The sequence below is a fragment of the Malania oleifera genome, chromosome 9 (assembly GCF_029873635.1).
Source record: "Malania oleifera isolate guangnan ecotype guangnan chromosome 9, ASM2987363v1, whole genome shotgun sequence".
Taxonomy (NCBI): Eukaryota; Viridiplantae; Streptophyta; class Magnoliopsida; order Santalales; family Ximeniaceae; genus Malania; species Malania oleifera.
In genome coordinates this window covers 70674516-70695622 of record NC_080425.1, presented here as the reverse complement: position 1 = coordinate 70695622, position 21107 = coordinate 70674516, and positions in this window count along the sequence as shown.

Genomic DNA, 21107 nt, shown 5'->3' with positions numbered 1-21107 from the left:
TTTTTATTTCTAAGGATTTTTGTAAGTCTCTTGGTTATGAGGGCTATATCATTTACATCCATTACCTCTGCCTCTTCATCGCTAGAACTTTCACTTGAGGCTTTGAAAGCAATGGATTCCTTAGTTTTAGATTTTTCTTTAGTTCTTTCCTTTATTGTTATCTCATAAGTGAGGAGAGAACCAATTAATTCATCTAAGGAGGTATTCTTGAGATTTCCTCATTCCGTTATTGCAATTGCCATAGGTTCCCAAATTGGTGGAAGTCCTCTAAGATTTTTTCGAATCATCTCATATATAGAGTAGTTTTTACCTAAGGCATTGAGGAAGTTTATTATATAGATGAACCTAGTGTACATACTAGTGATTGTTTCTTCCAGGTTCTTCCTAAAAGCTTCATACTCACTAGTAAGCATATCAATTCTATTATCTCTTACATCAATAGTACCTTCATAGGTTACTTCAAGTTTATCCCAGATTTTTTTAGCTGATTTACATGTCATAACCCAATTGAATTCATGCATCAAGAGCACAATATAAAGCATTTATAACACTTGAATTTACTTGCAATGTCTTATGGTCATTGTCGGTCATCTCTTTTTCCTCTTTAGGTATTTCTTTACTATCCACGATTTTAGTAAGGATGAGATCACCATGTGTGACTACTTTCCATACTTTCCAATTCATAGTTTGTAAGTATATCCTCATCTGTTGTTTCCAAAAGGTATAGTTTACACCGTAAAAAATAGGTCTATATGAAGATTAACCCTAGGCAAAGGGAGATACACCTAAGTGTGCCATAGGAATCTCTATGTAGCTTTTAGTTTAAGATTTACTACAACCTAGGGTTCTGATACCAATTAAGAAGCAAGGTGTACTTCCAAGAAGGGCGGTGAATTGGGTTTTTAAAAATTTCTTTGTAAATTCTTGTTTTACAAATTCTTTTAGTTAAGTTTTAATCCCTTTTTCAATTTGAGTTAATTTGCAATCACACTCTACAACACAACAACTTCACAAGTACAATTCCCTTTTTCAATTTGAGTTAATTTGCAGTCACACTCTACAACACAACAACTTCACAAGTATAATTGATTTGTAATAATCAATACTCAATCCAAGATTTAGTATTTATTGATGAATCATGATGATAATCCAAACTTCAATATTCAAATTCCATCTTTTCAATATCAATCCAATCAATGAGGGGAGTTTGATATCGCAATATGAAATAAAATAAAAAATTCAACCAAGCTTCCAAAATTCAAATATTGATATCAAATAAGTATCTTTAATTTAAATATGTAACAAATGAATATATTAATGAGCTTTGGTATTAATCAATCAATACCCTCCCTTGCGGCTTCCGCAATATAATATTGATCAATCAACGTACTCCCTTACGGTTTCCAAAATTCCTAAAAGCAAATTAATTTTTAGCAATTAAGTACATAAACACACAGTTTATATCTACAGAAAATTAATGAGAATAGGGAAGAGCAAGACACCAAGATTTTACGAGGTTCGACTATTCCTTCCTACGTCCTCGCCTTACGCAAATCACCTAAGGATTTCACTATACTGCTCTCTTGACTGGGCAGAGCAAACCTTTTACACACTCCTTCGATTAGGATGGAACCCTCCACTCCAAGCGATACCCCACACTTGGTAATCCAACGATTCAACAATCCTAAATCATCAAAAACTGCAAGAAGAACAAGATACAATTTGGTGTACAAAGATAATCTCAAATTGAGCTGATTAGTACAATTGAAGTCTATATACTTCAGCAATATAATCAATATAAAGATCTGAAGCTCAATGCAAATATCGTCGTGGATTCTTTCTTGGATTGAAATTTCAGTAGAAAACTCACGGTGAGAATTTGATCAGCAAGAATCAGTAAAGACTTTCAACAATGTGTATTTCAGTAGAAGAACTTGAAAGTGAGAATGTAAGCTTGAATGCTGATTTTAAATTGATTGTTAGTTATTATTGGTTTGCAATTAACATGTATTTATAGAGTTCTAAAAGTAATTTCATGTTGCTCAATTTACTTGAAGTATTTTCCAAGTTTATACAAAGTTTGTAGCCCAAGCAATAAATTTTGGAAACTTTCTCATGCTACTTTATTTTAGATTTTATGAAAGTCAGTCGCCTATCAAAAAGTGTCAGGCACCTGTCACTTTAAAAATCTAGCGTATTTCAAAAGTTAGTGTTGTTTCAGTCGCCTGAGTGTGTTCAGTTAGTCGCTTGACTCAACCTTAGAAACCAGTCAGTCACCTGAGAAGGATATTTTTGGCACCTGTCTCGGTTCTATTTGCATTTCTTAAAAACCATATAAAAGGTCAATTTCCTGAGAATACTCACTTAGGCGCATGGGCATGCAATCTACTGTTTTTAAGACTTTAAAAGGTCTTAAAAATTGGTCTATAAGTCAATAATCATTCCTGAAGAGCTTTAGACATTTATACTGAAAATATGAAGTACCTACATGAGACTATTAATATTATGAACTTTCAAATACACTAAGTCTTCATGTAGCGACTTCCATTCTTTTGAGCTTCCTTTCTTCAATTGTCTTTTACTTCATCATGGGTCAAGTCTTTAAGTATATTCTTCATATGGACATCTCTAAAAAGACTTGAGCTTGATCTTTTTAAGAACTTGGTCTTTCTGCAAAAACTTTTGAGCCCTAAAATTTATCATAGCTAAACATGTTAAGTTCCTTTGGTTTGTTATCATGAAAATAAGATTCTAAGCCTTGTAAGGCAAACAGGCTTTTTGGGCCCAAGCTTTAAAAGGGGCTTGTGGGCTTGGTTTTAAAACAAGTTGTTGGGCCTCAAGTTTTTTTGTTTTTTTAAACAAGTTTGGGCTTCAGTTTTAATAAAACAGGTTTTGGGCTTGGGTTTTTTAAAAAACTTGGGCTTTAGGGTTTCAAAAGTGTGGGGCCTGGGTTTTTAAAAGTGGGTTTGGGTTCGAGCATTTTAAAAAAAGTTTGGGCCCAAAGTTTTAAAAGGGTTCGGGTATTTAAAAAAAAAGGTTTGGGTTTTAAAAAAATGGTTTGGGCTTTGGGAGTTATAAAACCAGTTGGCCTCGGGTTAAGACAATTTATTGGGCTAGGGTTTGCTTTAAAATGATATTTGGGTTTGAGCCAATTTGAAAATGAGATTGGGCTTCAAGTTTTACAAATGTTTTGGGCTTGAAGGTTTTGAAAGTGTTTTGGGCTTCAGGCTTCTTCTTTAGTTAAACTAAGCTGAGTTCATTCCAGAGTTAGGTTCAGGGGACTTGGCTAAGGGGGTTCGTAAGGGCTCAGTCTTAGGTTCGGTTCAGTTCAATCGGGGCTTGGTTAGGGGTTCAGTTTAGTTCAGTCTAGTTAGGGCGTCAGTTCAGTTCTAGGTTCAGCTCAGAGGGGTTGGCTCGAGGCTCAGTCAATGCTTGTTCATTACTAGTTTGGATTCAGGTTCAGGTTGAAGCTTGAACTTGAAAATTTGGGGTGGATACCTGCATTCACATCCTCATACACAGTATATCGTATAGATTGTAAAAGACTGGAAGGAGAGCCTTTAAATTTTACCTTTAGTCTTCCTCTCCTCTTGTCTTCTTTTTCTGATGGTAGGTCGGTGGATGTCTGTCTAGGATGACCTTCTAGGTTCTGAATGTGGTTCTTGGGCTTCGAGTGGTAAGCTCCAACTCTTTAGAGTTCTGCAAGGTTTGAACTCTTCTCTCCACTTCTCAGTTGCTCCCCTTGCTCAATTCTCTGCTAATTTCTCTTTTCTCCTCGTGTGTTAGTTGCTCCCTTCTAATGGCACTCCTCTTCTCTTCTGATTGCTCTCCTTCTCCTCCTTGCATAATTCTAACTTTTCTTTCTATGTGAGCCCTCAATTGGTCTATTCTCCTCTTCTCTAATTTGCTCTCTGATTTCCTTCCCTAATTGCTCTTCCTTTTCCTTTTTTCCCCCTCTAATTGCTCTGGTGTTTCAATTGCCCCCCCTTTTTTTCTCTCGACTCTAATTGCTTTCTGTGCTCCCCCAGTTAATTGCACCATTCACTAATTGCTTTCCTCCTTTCTAATTTCCCCACTCCATGCAGGTCTGTGCGAGACTCCCTATTTATAGGGAGCCTAGGTAGGGTCTTTTGGCACGAGACGACCTTCTTCCCTCCAGTAAAAATTTGTTTCAATCCTTCCCCCCATTCCTGCGAGTCTGTTAATTGGAGATTTGGGTAGCAAAAAGGGAACATTTCAGTTTGCAATTTTGCACATATTTAATTTTGAATTCTTATTTAACAACTCTCACTTTTTCTGATTTTTTATTTATTTATCTTTTAGGTGAACAGGACCCCCAGGAGTATACCACATCGACCTCAGAAGATTTTGGATTTTATTTTTATTTCGTCATTTTTTTTTGTATTTTTGTATTTATTGTGCAGTATTTCCAATCTTTGTACTGCATTCTTGTATTTCCAATCTTGTACTGTGTTTCTCCTATACTTCATGATTTGGGCACAAAGGCCCACTTAATAAAACATGCATATTCAGGATTTATTCACACCAGTTACAAATTCAAAAAACCATAATTGAATTTTCCAATTAACTTGATGAAAATGGCTTTACTGAAATCCCAACAAAAAATGCATTAACAAAGACTGTCCAAACACTTGTGAACATGGCTCATTACAATTCTATCAACTTGGAATCTTAAGAACAATCAACTAATGATGAACAATTCTAACTTTGGATTAAAATTTGGATAACTTTGATTTAGGGCTTCAGTTCCATAATTAAAATTACCTGGCAAATATTAGGGTGTCTACAGCTGCCCCTCTTTATAGGCATTGTTGCTTGAAAATGACAGTGGAGATTATTACTCTATTATTGTTGACTCTATGAGTCATATCTCGTTTTGATAATGACAAATCTCTTTGTATCTTACATGTGCCTTGAGCTTTTGTACAGGATTAACCTTAGCACGTATGGATGGTAAAAATACAGTTGATGTCATAAGGAACCAAATGCTTACACCACAAGATGGCACTTGAAGAGCAAAATGGAATGAAGACAAATTTTCTTTATTGCAATTGCAATTAAATTTTTTGGTTAGTAATAATTATTATGGTCTGTAATAACTGCATCTCATGCATAATAGGAATTTAATGCTCAAAAGCCATAGACTGACCATAGGGACCAGACCTTTCACCTAAAATCTTTTTCAAAATTGCTTATAACTTACAAAAGGTTTTGGAAGACTTTAGTCGACTGACGTTGGATTTTTTGGGTCAAATTAAGGGCAATATTGTAAATTAAAATGTCCTCAGTCGACCGACCACCCTTGAGTTATAATCCAATGGTTGACCACACCATTATTTGCTCGGAGTCAAAATTTGACCAAGCCTTGGCCGACCAAACCGTGAGTGTGAAAAACACCTTAGTTGACCAACCCCACTTGCAGCCCAAAGTTAACTTGTTGACCACGACTCAGTTCCGACCCAGTTTTGAACTAAGCTGCCATGGTCGACCGAACTTTGTACCACCTTCTTCAGCTAACCGATCATATAGTTCAAAATTATCTCGGTCGACCGAACCCATGAAGGGTTTCGGTTCTCCTCTTAGTAGGTCGAATGGCCTGCCCTTGGTCAACCGACCTACGCTGAAAATTCAAAATAGTTGTGAGAGGATAGCCGATCGACCATACGCCTCGGTCAACCGAACCTTTATGGACGGCCAACCGGCCCGAGCATCAGTGGGCCGAACCTCTCGGGTTTTCTATTTTTTACCGCGCTAAACATGGTTTGATTTTAATAAAACTTTTCCCAAAATCCCCTCTGTGTCCTCAACAGTCTAAATTTTTGTGGATTCTATATATACCCCTTCATTTGTCCAAATTAAAGTGAGATTAGCGATTTGATTAAGCAAAAATTCTCTCTGAAATTTTTGAGCTTTTATTGCCTATATACTTAGATTCTTCAAGCATAATATGCACACTCTCTTTTATTCTTCTTTGGAAAATCATCTTTGATAAGAGAGCATTTATTTCATCCTCTTCATTTGCATTATAGTAGCAATTTGAAGAGTGAGTATATTTGTGAGCTTCATACATATACTTCAAAGCTAGTATACTCTCTAATTCATCATTGTGGAAATTTTTCTTTTTTTTTAGAGTTAGCTTGAGTTGATTTCAGATTATTTCATTGATAAATATTATCTTGGGATAACTCTTTTCAGCTTGAGAAACTTTGCATCTTTGTTGTGAGATTCAAAGGCTAGGTTTTATGCTAATCTTTATTATCTCCTGATCTTATTGCTAAAAAATATTTTGCGGAGATAAGGTTATTTGATGTATAGATCTTTCAAATACCATTACTGACTTATACCTATTTGATTCAAAGGTCAATCTTAACATCATCTCTTATATTACTTGATTGACATATCTTTTTAAGAGATTAAGTACATAATCACCATTGAGCATAAATCTTTATTATGCAGGAGTGCATTGGTTATATTGTGGTACATATATGCTTAGTATAAAAGCACTTGTATCATTCATAAATTTGTATTGACTCAGCTGTAACTACTTGCTTAAATATTCATATAATAAAAGCAGAATAAATAAAATAGTTAACCCGAACCCGTGGGTAGCGTGGACACCTATCATACACAGCGGAACCTAGGTAGCAGCAAATGTAAATCACATTCATCAACCATTAATTACATAATACCAGAGTCTACTATATTCTCAAAGATATTATAGTTATATACAATCTCCAAATCATCAAAATAAACCTAGGATCTTACAATCAAAATCTCCTGATCCTAGATCAGAACTTACCCTTCTAGCAGGAAAGCTCAACTCACTCAGCGGCAGCCCTGACCCGCCGGTCTCTCCAGGTTTCCTGAAATAATTTAAACTTATGGTGAGACACCTCTCAGTAGGGGTAGATAAATTAAAGTCAGCTGTGTGGTAACATGAATATTTAATGTTGTAATACATATACTGTACATTTCACATACCATAAAGCATAAATCGTAATATGGTTAGATAAACATATAATTTCATACTTCCAAGTAATCATACTAATCATGTATTATCCGATATAATCTATAATATTGAAAACTACCCAAGATGTATAGCTAGCTGATGTCATGTATTACCCCCCATGACGGGTTGTGCAGCTCGAAGGCGGGACCTGACAATGGCTTGCCGATTACTGCCGAGTCAAAAATGTCAGTAAGTACGATGAGCCCCCCACACCCTAGTCCGGACTGCGAGGTTGACGTCTACAACTCTAAACTGAAAGCCACATCGACTATCCATCTCCCATCCCTTCGTGGGGTGGTTAGCACCAATTTGATCATAGATATCTAATCTATAAGCTACGGTACCGTGCTCCTAAAACTGAACTAAACTAACATCCGAGTTCTGAAAACGTATAGTACATAAACATATACTATTTATCGTAAATCAAATAATAGCATTTTATGAATCCTACATTATCATAATAATTATGGCCTCGCACCGAAAACATGAATAAATGCAGCCTTACATCGAATAACATGAATAATTGCGGCCTTGCGCCAAACATATCATATATTATGAAATCATAATTTACTGTGTTTATCATGTTATTCATGAAAATATTTGTAAACATGCTTTATTTTGTAAATCTAACTTAACATGGTATACTATATATATATATATATATATATATATATATATATATATATATATATATATATAAAACAATATTCATGCCACACGAATTGAATGAAACCATATATTCCGTTCTGAAATCACATTTCCTGTACCATTGCTGTATTTTCCCAAACTTACATTTTCTCAATTACTCTCATATATAATCACATGCTTTCTGAAAATTATTCTACTATTAAATAATAGTAATTTGAAAAATAATTGTTTTAATTTATCCCTTTACCAGGCAACTAAAAAGCCCCTCTATAATACTGGTCTCACACCTATAGGAAACTCTAAGCAGTACCCTGAAAATGATAACTCCCAGAACTGAACTTCAGTATTTATTCGATCATTTCTTTCAACAGTGGAAAGACCAAATTCCGAATAAAAAGTTTTACCTTGATTTAGGGATGAACTCCAACATAGTTCCACCAACGATCCGCTTCAGCAGATATGCAGAGAACTTCTTCAGAAGCGTCTGGGTGACTTCAGATCGTCGAACCGACATAAATTTGGCCCAAAATAGAAGAGAGATGGAGAAGATACTGTAGGAGAGAGAGAGGGAGTGATTTTCTATTTTTGTTCTTCATAAAATCGAGTTTTTGCACTATTTATAGAGCCAGATTCATCGATGAGACACGTCACCTCATCGATAAGTCCCTGAAGAATCTCATCGACGAACCTTTAACCCTCGTCTACGAAATTCAGAATTGCTAAAACCCTCCTTGGCATTTTCTTGTCGACGAAATGCTTCCTCGTCGACGAGGTCCTCATGTACCCTCGTTAACGAATCCCCTATGTTCATCAACGAGGCCCTAGGAAAATTCTTGAGTTATTACATTCTCCCCTCCTTAAAAAAAAAAATTCGTTCTCGAAATTTACTATTCATACAACTCATCATCCCTTGAAGGCAAAATGATCTACTTATTTTATTACTTACCCTTATTTATGGCGGAGGAATACCGTGATTACATTTCAAGTCCTGGGAGATTACATATACCAAAAGAAAATTCCCCCAAAACTAAAATACCACTTACTAACTAAAGCATTACATGTACCTGCAAAAGAAACATTATATATATTTACTCATAGTTGTTAATCACATATGGAGTTCTTGGAATAATTGTGGGTATTTCTGTCTGATCTGCTCCTTGAGTTCCCAAGAAGCCTCTTCTATTGTGTGATTCCTCCATAGAACTTTGACCAGAGGAATCTTCTTATTATGTAGTTCCTATTCCTTTCTGTTCAGAATCTGCACCGGTACCTCTTCATAGACTAGCGAATCACTGAGCTCTAACTCACCATAGCTGATAATATGAGAAGGATCTGGGACATATTTCCTCAACATAGATACGTGGAATACATTGTGCATCCTGGATAGTGTAGGTGGCAAAGCTAGCCTATAGGACACCGGCCCCACTTTCTCTAAAATCTCAAATGGACCGATAAACCTAGGGTTAAGTTCACCCTTCCTACCAAACCTCATATGTAAGAATCCGAACCGTGATATACGAGTTTAAATAACTAAAAGAGGGGCAAATTGGGAATTTAGCAGGATTCGTTGACGAAGCTAGAGTTCGTCGACGAGGAGAAACCGAGGAGTCTCGAGAAACCGGTGTTCTCAGGCTCGTCTGTGAGGTTACCATCTTGTCGACGAGGTGTTTATATGACGTCGTCAATGAGGATGCCATTCGTCGACGAGGGCGGCTAGGTCAAAGGGGTTATAAATAGAGGTTTCATTACTTCCAAGCTAAGAAAACTCAAATATCTCTCTCTCTCTCTCTCTCTCTCTAGAACTCTCCCCACTCTCTATCTCTCTAGATTTCTTCACTGTTCGTCATAAGAATCGTAAATCTGAAGTTACCACAAGGATCGTGGAAAGATTCTTTACAAGTTCTATGGATCAAAATCCCGTTTCGGAGATTTTTGGGTTTCGGCTTAAAATTGAGGTAAGGCTCGATTTTCAATTCAGATCCGGTAGTTTTGTAGGAAGCAGTCTTGTGAGTATATGCTGTACTGTGATTTGTAGGTTTTGGAACTTGGTTCGCTGTTTAGGGGCCTTAGAGTTCGGGATTTGCTATTTAGGGGAAGAGGTCAAGGGAATTGTGTTTATATCGGTTATTTTTGAAATCAGACTCAGTAGAACTGTGGTTCACGATTTTTTGTGTGTTTTGGCTACTCAATTGGGGGGGGGGGGGATCTAACAGGGAAAACTACGGGGTTTTCATGATTACAGTTTTGAGAAGAAGGGGGCGACGGGCTGCATCCCTGGTTTTATTGAAAACCTATTGTATATGTTGATTTATACTTGTATGTGTTTGGAAAACTGTGATTTTAGATTACCTAACGGGTGTGGTTTGTTTGATTATATGAGCATGCTTGTGTGTGTGATTGGTTGAAATGCTAGTAGGAACGCGGTTCCGAATTGTTCCAGGTACTAAGAGTGTCCGACTCTATATCCGAGGGTATATGAAATCGCTGGCCATAAATTAGCTGAGTGTCTGAATCTATATCCAAGGGCATGAGCCTAACTCGGCAGATCAAGCCGAAGGGTGTGGATTCACCAGTTTAGTGCCGGTACGATGCCATAGGAGTCGGAGACTAACCATGTGCCGATGGTGCCGTGTTACACAGGTTGGCTATGGGCCAACGTCGTATGTCACGGGCCAGCTTTGTGCCGAAGGGTGTGAAGGCACCGGGATTGCTGATCATGTTATGTGTGTGCGTGTATGCACCATGTAGAATTAGTACTAGAACTACATTTAACTTTGTGTATGTTGCATCATGATAACACTCAAATGCCACACACCGATATAACTTGTGTTCTTCCTTACGGAGAGGTGTCTCCTCTATTGTATGTACATTTTTACAGGTCCTTTGAGTAACCAAAATTAGCGTCTTAGTGTAGGGAGCGTAGTGGCTGGTATACTGCAGTTAGCGCTTGGGTAAGTACTAGGACTGTGTTTTGATGGGTTGCCATTTTGGGATGTGTTGGGCACCCAGTTGTATGTTGTATGATAGAGCCTGTTCTACCCTTATATAGACTCTGGTATGGTACTGCATATGTATATAGTAAGACTTTATTCCACTACGTATGATCTGCTATGTTTGGATGTGTATAGGGTGCATGGGAACCCCATTGGGTCGGACCCTCATCCCTTGTATAGTATCTGTGGATGATTTATATGATACAGGGACAGGTTAGATTACATTATCACTAACCAGGTTACTAGGTCTTGTAGACTTGGTTAAGCTTAGCTGTGAGTACATACCAGAGTATAGGATGTTGGATATGGGCAGAGTTTGTTGAGGGTTGTTCAATTGTTAAACTAGGATTTGTCGACGGTATTTCGTATTTTCCTAGGATGACGATTCTAGTAAAAGCAGGGCAGATCATTGATGACTTTCGTGTTAGTGTGATAGGACAAACCTAGACCTGGTCAGGAGTACTTAACACGATTAGTGTAGATCATTGTGTTAACTGTATGTGTTGTAGGGATACTGATAGATTCCTATTGTGCTGCAGAATGGAATCCAAGGATAATAACCTGGGATGTGGTTCTGAGGAGACTACGAGCGATGAGTCCCCTTCTGTGCCTTGAGGTTTGACAAGGCGGGTGTTATGAAAGATTGGGCGGAGTCTGAGGAGATGCGAGTGCTCTGCTATTGCTGCAGGATGCACCATTAAGAGGTTCACACGCATGCATCCTCCAAAATTCTCTGGAGGACTTGACCCAACGATAGTAGAGGATTGGGTGGAGAAGACTGAGAGGATCTTGGAGGTTCTGCATTGCACGGATAGGCAGCGAGTCCTCTGTGCTACCTTCCAGCTATCTGGGGAGGTGGGTCGATGGTGGACTGCAGTGAGTTTGCTAGAGAAGCAGAGGGCTGGTCCCGAGGAGATGATGTGGAGCCATTTCAAGGAGGTGTTCTTCGACAGATACTTCCCAGCTTATGTACGTGATGCAAAGGTGGATGAGTTTTCTTCTCTGACTCAGGGGAGTATGACGGTGCAGGGGTATGCGGATCGGTACATAGAGCTGTCCCGCTTTGCGCCATGTTTGATCTCAAGCGAGTATGACAAGACTCAGAGGTTTGAGAAGGGCATGAGGAAGGATATCTGCAGACTGGTGGGTATGCTTCAGATTCGTGAGTTTTCGGTGTTGGTGGATAAAGCCATGGTGATTGAGACCGGTATCCGAGAGGACTAAGTGGATCATGAATTAAGGAAGAGGATAGTACCTTCTAGTTCTCAATCTGGATCTCATCAGGAATCATGGAAGAAGAGGAGCAAAGGCTCGGGTTATCGTTTTAATACCTAGCGCTAGGATTCTCATATGAGCTAGTCTAGTGGTTATTGTACCAGATGCCACAAATGGCACGAGGGTGAGTGCCGGTCATTTGGGGGTAACTGCTATAACCGTGGCCAGCCAGTTCACAAGTTTTATCATTGTCGTGCACCAAAGCGAGATGTGCCTACATTTAGTGTGAACCTAGGGAGTAACCAAATACCTCTAGGGTCCGTTTAGATGAATACAGTTCCAGTCAAAGTATACTCTCTTACTCTAACGGATGCTGAGCATGCAGTGAACGTAGTGACAAGTACCTTATTATTGCTTTCAAATAAAGCTTCTATTTTGTTTGATTCGAGTGCAACCCATTCTTTTATATCTGTGAATTTTGTTGGACGGTGTGGGGTTGAGATCCAAGTCATGAACGAGGTGTTATCTATTACTACGCCATATAAGAGTGTATCTTTTTGTGGGAAAATGTTGGTAGATTGCCCAGTAATAATTCAGGGGAAGCTGCTACCGGCGAATCTTGTTGTATACAACATGTCGGGATTCGATATCATTCTAGGGATGGATTGGCTATTCTCCAGTTATGTTGTGATCGACTATCGTAGGAAGGTGGTAGTTTTCAGACCTCCTAGGGAGCAGGAGTATGAATTTGAGGGATCGTGTGTGCGTCCAACACCACAGATTCTATCGACATTACAGGTGAGCATGTTACTCTTGGACGAGTGTTAAAGGTACCTAGCTCATGTGAAGGAACCGCCACGGGATGAGTTATGACTAAAGGATACTCGGGTAGTCAGTAAGTTCTTGGATGTGTTTCCAGATGATTTACCCAGTTTACCTTCAGATTATGAGGTGGAGTTTGTAATAGAGTTGCTGCTTGGTAAGACACCGATCTCTAAAGCTCCGTACTGAATGGCTCCAGCTGAACTTCCAGAGTTGAAGGAGCAGTTGTAGTATTTACTGGACAGGGGTTTCATTCGGCCTAGTGTTTCGCCCTAGGGAGCTTCAGTTTTGTTTTTGAAGTAGAAGGACGGCTCGATGCGGATGTGCATTGATTATCATGAGATTAACAAGGTAACTGTGAAGAATCGCTATCCTTTACCTCATATAGATGATCTCTTTGACCAGTTGTAGGGGACGCGTGTCTTTTCAAAGATTGACTTGAGGTCAGGATATCATCAAGTGAGAGTCAAATCTGAGGATGTAGCGAAGACTGCTTTTCAAGCCAGATACGGTCACTATGAGTTTTTGGTCGTGCATTTTGGATTAACGAATGCTCCGGCGATGTTCATGGATCTAATGAACATGGTTTTCCATGAGTACATGGACCAATTTGTGGTGGTATTCATTGATGATATTCTGGTGTACTCGAGGGGTTCGGAAGAGTATAAGGACCATTTGAGGTTAGTATTACAGATTCTACGGGAGAAGAAGCTATATGCTAAACTGATGAAGTGTGAATTTTGGTTGAGTCAGATTACGTTCTTAGGCCATGTGGTGACTAGTGATGGTATATCAGTTGATCCTAGCAATATTGAAGCTGTGGTTGACTGGGTGAGGTCGAAGAATGTGCAGGAGGTTCAGAGTTTTCTAAGATTGGTGGGTTATTATCGTTGGTTTGTGGAGGGGTTCTCTAAACTGTCTGGGCCTCTAACTCGTTTAACTAGGAAGGGGGTGCAGTTTGAGTGGACCAGTGATCGCGAACAGTGTTTTCAGGAGTTAAAGCATCAGCTGGTTACTACTCTAGTTCTAACCATTCCTTCGGAGGATGGTGGGTTTGTGATTTATAGCGACGCGTCTTTAAAAGGTCTGGGATGTGTGCTTATGCAGCAGGGTAAGGTAGTAGTGTATTCTTCTCGGCAATTGAAAAAGTATGAGAATAATTACCCTACGCATGATTTGGAGTTGGCTACTATTGTATATGCACTAAAAATTTGGCGACACTATTTGTATGGTGTGCAGTGCGAGATCTATACGGACCATAAAAGCCTTAGGTATTTCTTCACGCGGAAGAAGTTGAATATGAGGTAGATACGGTGGCTTGAGTTAATTAAAGACTACGATTGCACGATGAGTTATCACCCGGGGAAGGCTAATGTGGTAGCTGATGCATTGAATCGGAAGTCAGGACCTGCGACTGTATCTGCGGTTGTAGCTCAGCATCACATCAGACAGGATCTGGGGAGCTCAGGTATAGACTTGGTGTCTGGTGATCATCAGGCTTTCGTTGCTAGCTTGGTGATCCAACTAACTTTTTTTGAGCGTATAAAAGCCACGCAGGCTAGTGATGCAGAGTTGGCAGAGGTTATGGAAAAGGTACAGTAGGGACTAGCTATAGACTTTAACATCTTTGAGGGAGGTGTGTTAAGGTTTGGGACCAAGTTGTGTGTTTCAAACAACGATGAGATCAAAAAGACGATTTTGGAGGAAGCGCATCGCTTGTTATATACGGTACATCCTGGTAGTAGGAAGATGTATCGGGACTTGCATGAGACCTTCTGGTGGTCTGGTATGAAGAGGCAGATTGCCCGGTTCGTGGAGCAATGTCTGACATGTCAGCAGGTGAAAGCTGAACATCAGAGGCTGACAGGGTCGTTGCAGCCTTTGCCTATTTCAGTGTGGAAATGGGAGCATATTTCCATGGATTTTGTTATCGGATTGTCGCCAGCACTTCATGGGCAAAATGCTATCAGGGTGATCATGGATAGGTTGATGAAATATGCTCATTTCATACCGATGAATGTTGGCTATCCTTTGAGTAGGCTAGTAGATATGTATGTGCATGAGATTGTGAGAATGCACGGAGTACCAATGTCCATTGTGTCGTATCAAGATCCGAGGTTTACTTCTCGATTCTGGACGAGCTTACAGGAGGCACTGGGGACGAAGCTTACTTTCAGTATAGCGTTCCACCCCTAAAAGGATGGACAGTCAGAAAGGATGATGCAGATCTTGGAAGATATGTTGCGAGCTTATGTGTTAGATTTCGGTGGTGGTTGGATACAGTTTATGCCACTAGTATAGTTCGCTTATAATAACAGCTTCCAGGCTAGTATCAGGATGGCACCGTTCGAGGCTTTGTATGGTCGAAGGTGTCGATCTCCTTTATGTTAGGATGAGGTTGGTGAACGTCAAGTGTTAGGGCCTGAACTTGTGCAGCAGGCAGCTGAGAATGTGGGTTTGATCCGAGAGAGGATTAGATCAACCCAGAGTCGGTAGAAGAGTTATAGAGAAGTTCGCTGCCATGATTTAGAGTTCGAGATGGTGGGTAAGGTATTTTTGCGTATCGCTTCGATGAAAGGGGTGATAGGATTTGGGAGGAAGGGCAAGCTAAGCCCGAGGTATATCGGACCATTCGAGGTACTTGAGTGAGTGGGTCCGGTAGCCTACAGGATTGCACTACGCCCAGTACTCTCGAGGGTCCATGATGTGTTTCACGTATCTATGTTGAAGAGGCACGTGTCGGATCCTTCACATGTTATTAGTTATGATGAGTTGGAAATTTGGGATACTTTAGCATATGAGGAGATACCTGTTTAGGTTCTGGATCGTAAAGTTCAGAAGTTTCGTACTAAAGAGATACCGTTAGTGAGGGTATTGTGGTGGAACCACGAGATTGAGGAAGCTTCTTGGGAACTGGAAACAGAAATACGTCGGAAGTATCCACAGTTGTTTTGAGCACTTGTATGTTATCCTACTTTGGGTTAGGATAGGTGGTTAGTCGTCGGGAGTGTGTGTATCTTGAACTCCTGAGACAGTTGTATTTGTAAACACGGTATTCCTTCGCCATAAGTGAGGGTATGTATGTGTATGTGTATGACGGGGCTACGCTGTAGTAGTTGCCAGTTTTCTCTGGAGTTACGTGTATGCATTCAGTTGTATATATGTAAGTTTGTGAATAAGAGATTGCAAATTTTGAGGACAAAATTTTTGTAAGGAGGGGAGGTTTTAAGAACCCGAACCGTGATATATGGGTTTAAATAACTAAGAGAGGGGCAAATTGGGAATTTAGCAGGATTCGTCGACGAAGCCAGAGTTCATCAACGAAGTCCATGTATCGGGAAACCGAGGAGTCTTGGCAAATCGGTGTTCTCAGGCTCGTCGATGAGGTTACCATCTCGTCGACGAGGTGTCTATATGACCTCGTCGACAAGGACGCCATTCGTCGACAAGGGCGGCCGGGTCAAAAGGCCTATAAATAGAAGTTTCATTACTTCCAAGCTAAGAAAACTCAAATATATATATATATATATCTCCCTCTCTCTCTCTCTAGAACTCTCCCTACTCTCTATCTCTCTAGATTTCTTTGCTATTCATTGCGAGAATCGTAAATTTGAAGTTACCACGAGGATCGTGGAAAGATTCTCTACAAGTTCTACCAATCGGAATCCGGTTTTGGAGATTCTTGGGTTTTGGCTTAAAATCGAGGTATGGCTCGATTTTCAATTCTGATCGGGTAGTTTTGTAGGAAATAGTCTTGTGAGTATATTCTGTACTGTGATTTGTAGGTTTCGGAACTTGGTTCACTGTTTAAGGGCCTTAGAGTTCGGGATTTGCTATTTGGGGAAAAGGTAAGGGGAGTTGTGTTTATATCAGTTATTTTTGAAATCGGACTCGGTAGAACTGTGATTCACGGTTCTGTGTGTGTTTTGGCTACTCATTTAGGGGGGATCTAACGGGGAAAACTATGAGGTTTTCATGATTACAGTTTTGGGAAAAAAGGTGCGACGGGTTGCATCCCTAGTTTTGTTGAAAACCTATTGTATATGTTGATTTATACTGTGCTATGGGGATGACCATGCCTTGACTTGTTTAAACTTTATGTGTTTAGAAAACCGTGATTTTATATTACCTAACAGGTGTGGTTTGTTTGGTTATATGAGCATGCATGTGTGTGTGATTGGTTGAAATGCTAGTAGGAACTCAGTTCCGAATTGTTTCAGGTACTGAGAGTGTCCGGCTCTACATCCGAGGGCGTATGAAATCGCTAGCCATAGATTGACAGAGTGTCCGGCCCTATATCCAAGGGCGTGAGCCTATCTCGGCAGATCAGGCCGAAGGGTGTAAATCCACCAGTTTAGTTTCGGTACAATGCCATTGGAGTCGAGGGCTAACCATGTGCCGGTGGCGCCGTGTTACACTGGTTGGCTACGGGCCAACGCCGTATGTAGTGGGCCGGCTTTGGGCCAAAGGGTGTGACAACACCGGGATTGCTAATCATGTTGTGTGTGTGCGTGTATGCACTATGTAGAATTAGTACTGGAACTACTATTAACTGTGTGTATGTTACATCATGATAACACTCAAATGTCACACATCGATATAACCTGTGTTCTTCCTTACTGAGAGGTGTCTCACCCCTACTGTATGTACATTTTTACAGGTCCTTCGAGTAACCGGAACTAGAGTCTTGGTGTAGGGAGAGTAGTGGCCGGTGTACTGCGGTTAGTGCTTGGGTAAGTGCTAGGACTGTGTTTTGATGGGTTGCTATTTTGGGATGTGTTGGGCACCCAGTTGTATGTTGTATGATAGAGCCTGTTCTGCTATTGTATAGACTCTAGTATGATACTGCATATGTACATAGCAGGACCTTATTCCGCTGCATATGATCTGTTAAGTTTGGATGTGTATAGGGTGCCTGGAAAACCCCATGGATCAGACCCTCATCCTTTGTACAATATCTGTGGATGATTTATATGATACAAAGACAAGTTAGATTACATTATCACCCCTGGGTCCCATTCTCGGATTCGGGGTGTGACATCATAACCCCTTTTAATGGAGCTAGCTTCAAAAATACATGATCACCCACATCGAACTCCGAATTCCTGCGGTGATTATCGGCATAACTCTTCTATTGGCTCTGAGCTGCACTGATTCTATCCCTAATGAGCCGAACTTATCGTACGCCTACTGTACCAGGTCTAGCCCCACAACTCGATATTCACCCATCTCGTCCCAATACAAAGGAGATCGACATCTCCTACCGTACAGTGCCTCAAATGCTGTCGTACTAATGGTGGCCTGAAAACTATTATTATACGCGAATTCCACCAGTGGTATGAACTAAGTCCAACTATCCCCAAAATATAATACACACGCTCGGAGCATATCTTCTAGTATCTGTATCGTCCTCTCAGTTAGCCCATTTGATTGAGGATGGAATGTCTAGCCAAACGATAGCTGAGACCCTAGAGCTTTCTGCAAACTTTTCCAGAACCATGAAGTAAAACGCGGGTCTCTATCTGACACAATAGATACGGGCACTCCATGAGAACGAACTATCTCCTAAACATAAATCTCCGTTAAACAGTCGAGGGAATAGCAAATCTTGATAGGGAGGAAATGGGCGGTCTTAGTCAACTGATCTACTATCACCCAAATCGCATTCTGGCCATGCGATGTCGATGGCAGCCCTGACACAAAGTCCATGGATATATGATCCCATTTCCACTCTAGGATAAATAATAGCTGTAACTGATCCGCTGGCCTCTCGTGCTCAGCTTTTACCTGCTGGCACGTCAAGCACTGGGCCACATACTCGGCAATCTCTCTCTTCATACCACTCCACCAATAAAACTCTTGCAGATCCCTGTACATTTTCGTACTGTCAATATGAACTGGGTAGAAAGATATGTGAGCCTCCTCGAAAATAGTTTGCTTGATCCCAACATTTGCAGGAACACACAGTTTGGAACAGAACCGTAAAGCTCCGTCATCTGCAATACTGAATTCCTCCCCCTAACCACTCTCCACTATGTCCATCACCTCTACTAATTCTAAGTCTTCTTTCTGGGCAGCTTTAATTCTTTCCTGCAGAGTAGGCTATACCACTAGGCTGACGATACATACTAGAGGATTACTCTTAATCAATTCAATGTCAAGTCTCTCTAGATCCATCATGATCAGACGCTAGATCTCCGTAGCCGTCGATGCTGATTCCACAGACTTTCTACTCAGTGCATCAGCTACCACGTTTGCTTTCCCTGGGTGATAACTAATGGTACAATCAAAATCTTTAATTAACTCTAACCACCTTCTCTGTCTCGTTTTCAATTCCTTCTGGGTGGAGAAATACTTCAAACTCTTATGGTGAGAGAAAATTTCGCACTGCTCGCCATACAGATTATGCCTCCAAATTTTTAATGCGTGTACCACTACAGCCAATTCAAGGTCATGAGTAGGGTAGTTCTTCTCATACTCTTTCAACTGTCTGGATGCATACGCCACTACCCTGCCATGCTGCATTAATACATGACCAAGTCCCTTCAAGGATGCATCACTGTAGATGGTATAACCCTTACCCTCAGAAAGGATGATCAGTATTGGCGTTATGACTAGCCTTTGCTTCAATTCCTAAAAACTCTGCTTACAGCTGTCGTTCCATTCAAATTTGGCATTCTTCCTAGTCAGTCGTGTTAGAGGCCTCGATAAAGCTAAGAACCCCTTGACAAAACGATGGTAATATCCAGCTAACCCCAAGAAAGTCCTGATCTCCTAGACGTTCCTCAGTCTAGCCCAATTCACTATCGCCTCAATCTTACTAGGATGCACAAAAATTCCATCTCTTGAGATAACATGCCCCAAAAATACAAATTTCTCGAGTTAGAAATCACATTTACTGAATTTGGCATACAACTTCTTCTCCCTGAGCATCTGCAAAACCTGCCTCAAATATATCTTGTGCTCCTCATAGCTCCTTGAATAGACCAGTAAATCATTAATAAAAACAACCACAAACTGATCTAAATATGGATGAAAAATCCTATTCATAAAATCCATAAATATCGCAGGAGCATTTGTCAGACCAAATGGCATAACAAGGAACTCGTAATGCCCATACCTGGTCCTAAAATCCGTCTTCGATACATCTTCTACTCTTACCTTTACTTGATGGTAGCCTGACCTGAGGTCGATCTTAGAATACACCTGTGTACCCTGGAGCTGATCGAACAAGTCATTGATATGGGGTAGAGGATACTTTTTCTTGATGGCCACTTTATTAATCTCCCTATAGTCTATCCACATCCTCATAGACCCATCCTTCTTCTTCACGAATAGTACTGGAGCTTCCCACGGAGATACACTAGGTTGTATGAAACCCTTATCAAGTAAATCTTGTAACTAATCTTTCAGTTCTACCAACTCTACTGGCGCCATTCGATACAATGCTTTAGAGATTGGCGTTGTACCTGGAAGTAGATCAATGGGAAAATCTACCTCATGATTAGGTGGCAAACCCAGTAATTCATCTGGAAACACATCAGTAAACTCCTTTACTATTGGCGTACTGGTGAGCTTCACTTCATTCCCTATTGTTTCCTTCAAAAAGGCCACGAATCCCTGACAACCACTCAAGAGCAGTCTCCTCGCCTGAACAGCTGAAACCATCTGAGGTAGAGATTGCACTCGTGACCCTGTAAATTTGAATTCTGGTCTTCCTAGAGGTATGAATATCACTTCTATCATATGACAATCTATAATGGCAAAATTAGCTGCTAGCCAATCCATGCCGAAGATGATATCAAATCCATACATATCCAGCACTACTAAGTCAGCAAATAAAATTCTCCCCTGAATATCAATTGGACAACCACGAAGCATCCTACTACATCTCACTACTGACCCGGTTGGTGTAGCTACTAATAATTCAACATCTAGTGTTTGTGTTTCAGCCCCACACAATTTAACACATCCCTCAGATACAAACGAGTGTGTGGCCTGTGAGTCAAATAGTGCAATAACTTTAAATGAAAACATATTAACCGTACCTGTCACCATGTCGCCGGCTGTCTTAGCATCACTTGGCGTCAAAGCAAAAACCCTAGCTGGGGCCATATTCCGCTGTTGGCCTCCATGAGGCGCCTGGTAGCCTCATTAAGCAAGTCTAAGAGCATGAGCAGCACCAATTTGAGCCTGACAATCCCTCACCATATGTCTTGGCTTCCCACACCAGTAGAAGACACCTCGCTCGGCACGACACTCCCCCAAGTGTCTCTTCCCGTAAGACGGGCAAGCTGGAGATGGCTGCACACCCGAAAAATCGTGATTCCCAGTCTCCTGCCTCTGATCCCTGTAGTAACCACCTCTCTTCCATGAACCACGGCCAACTCCCTACTAGG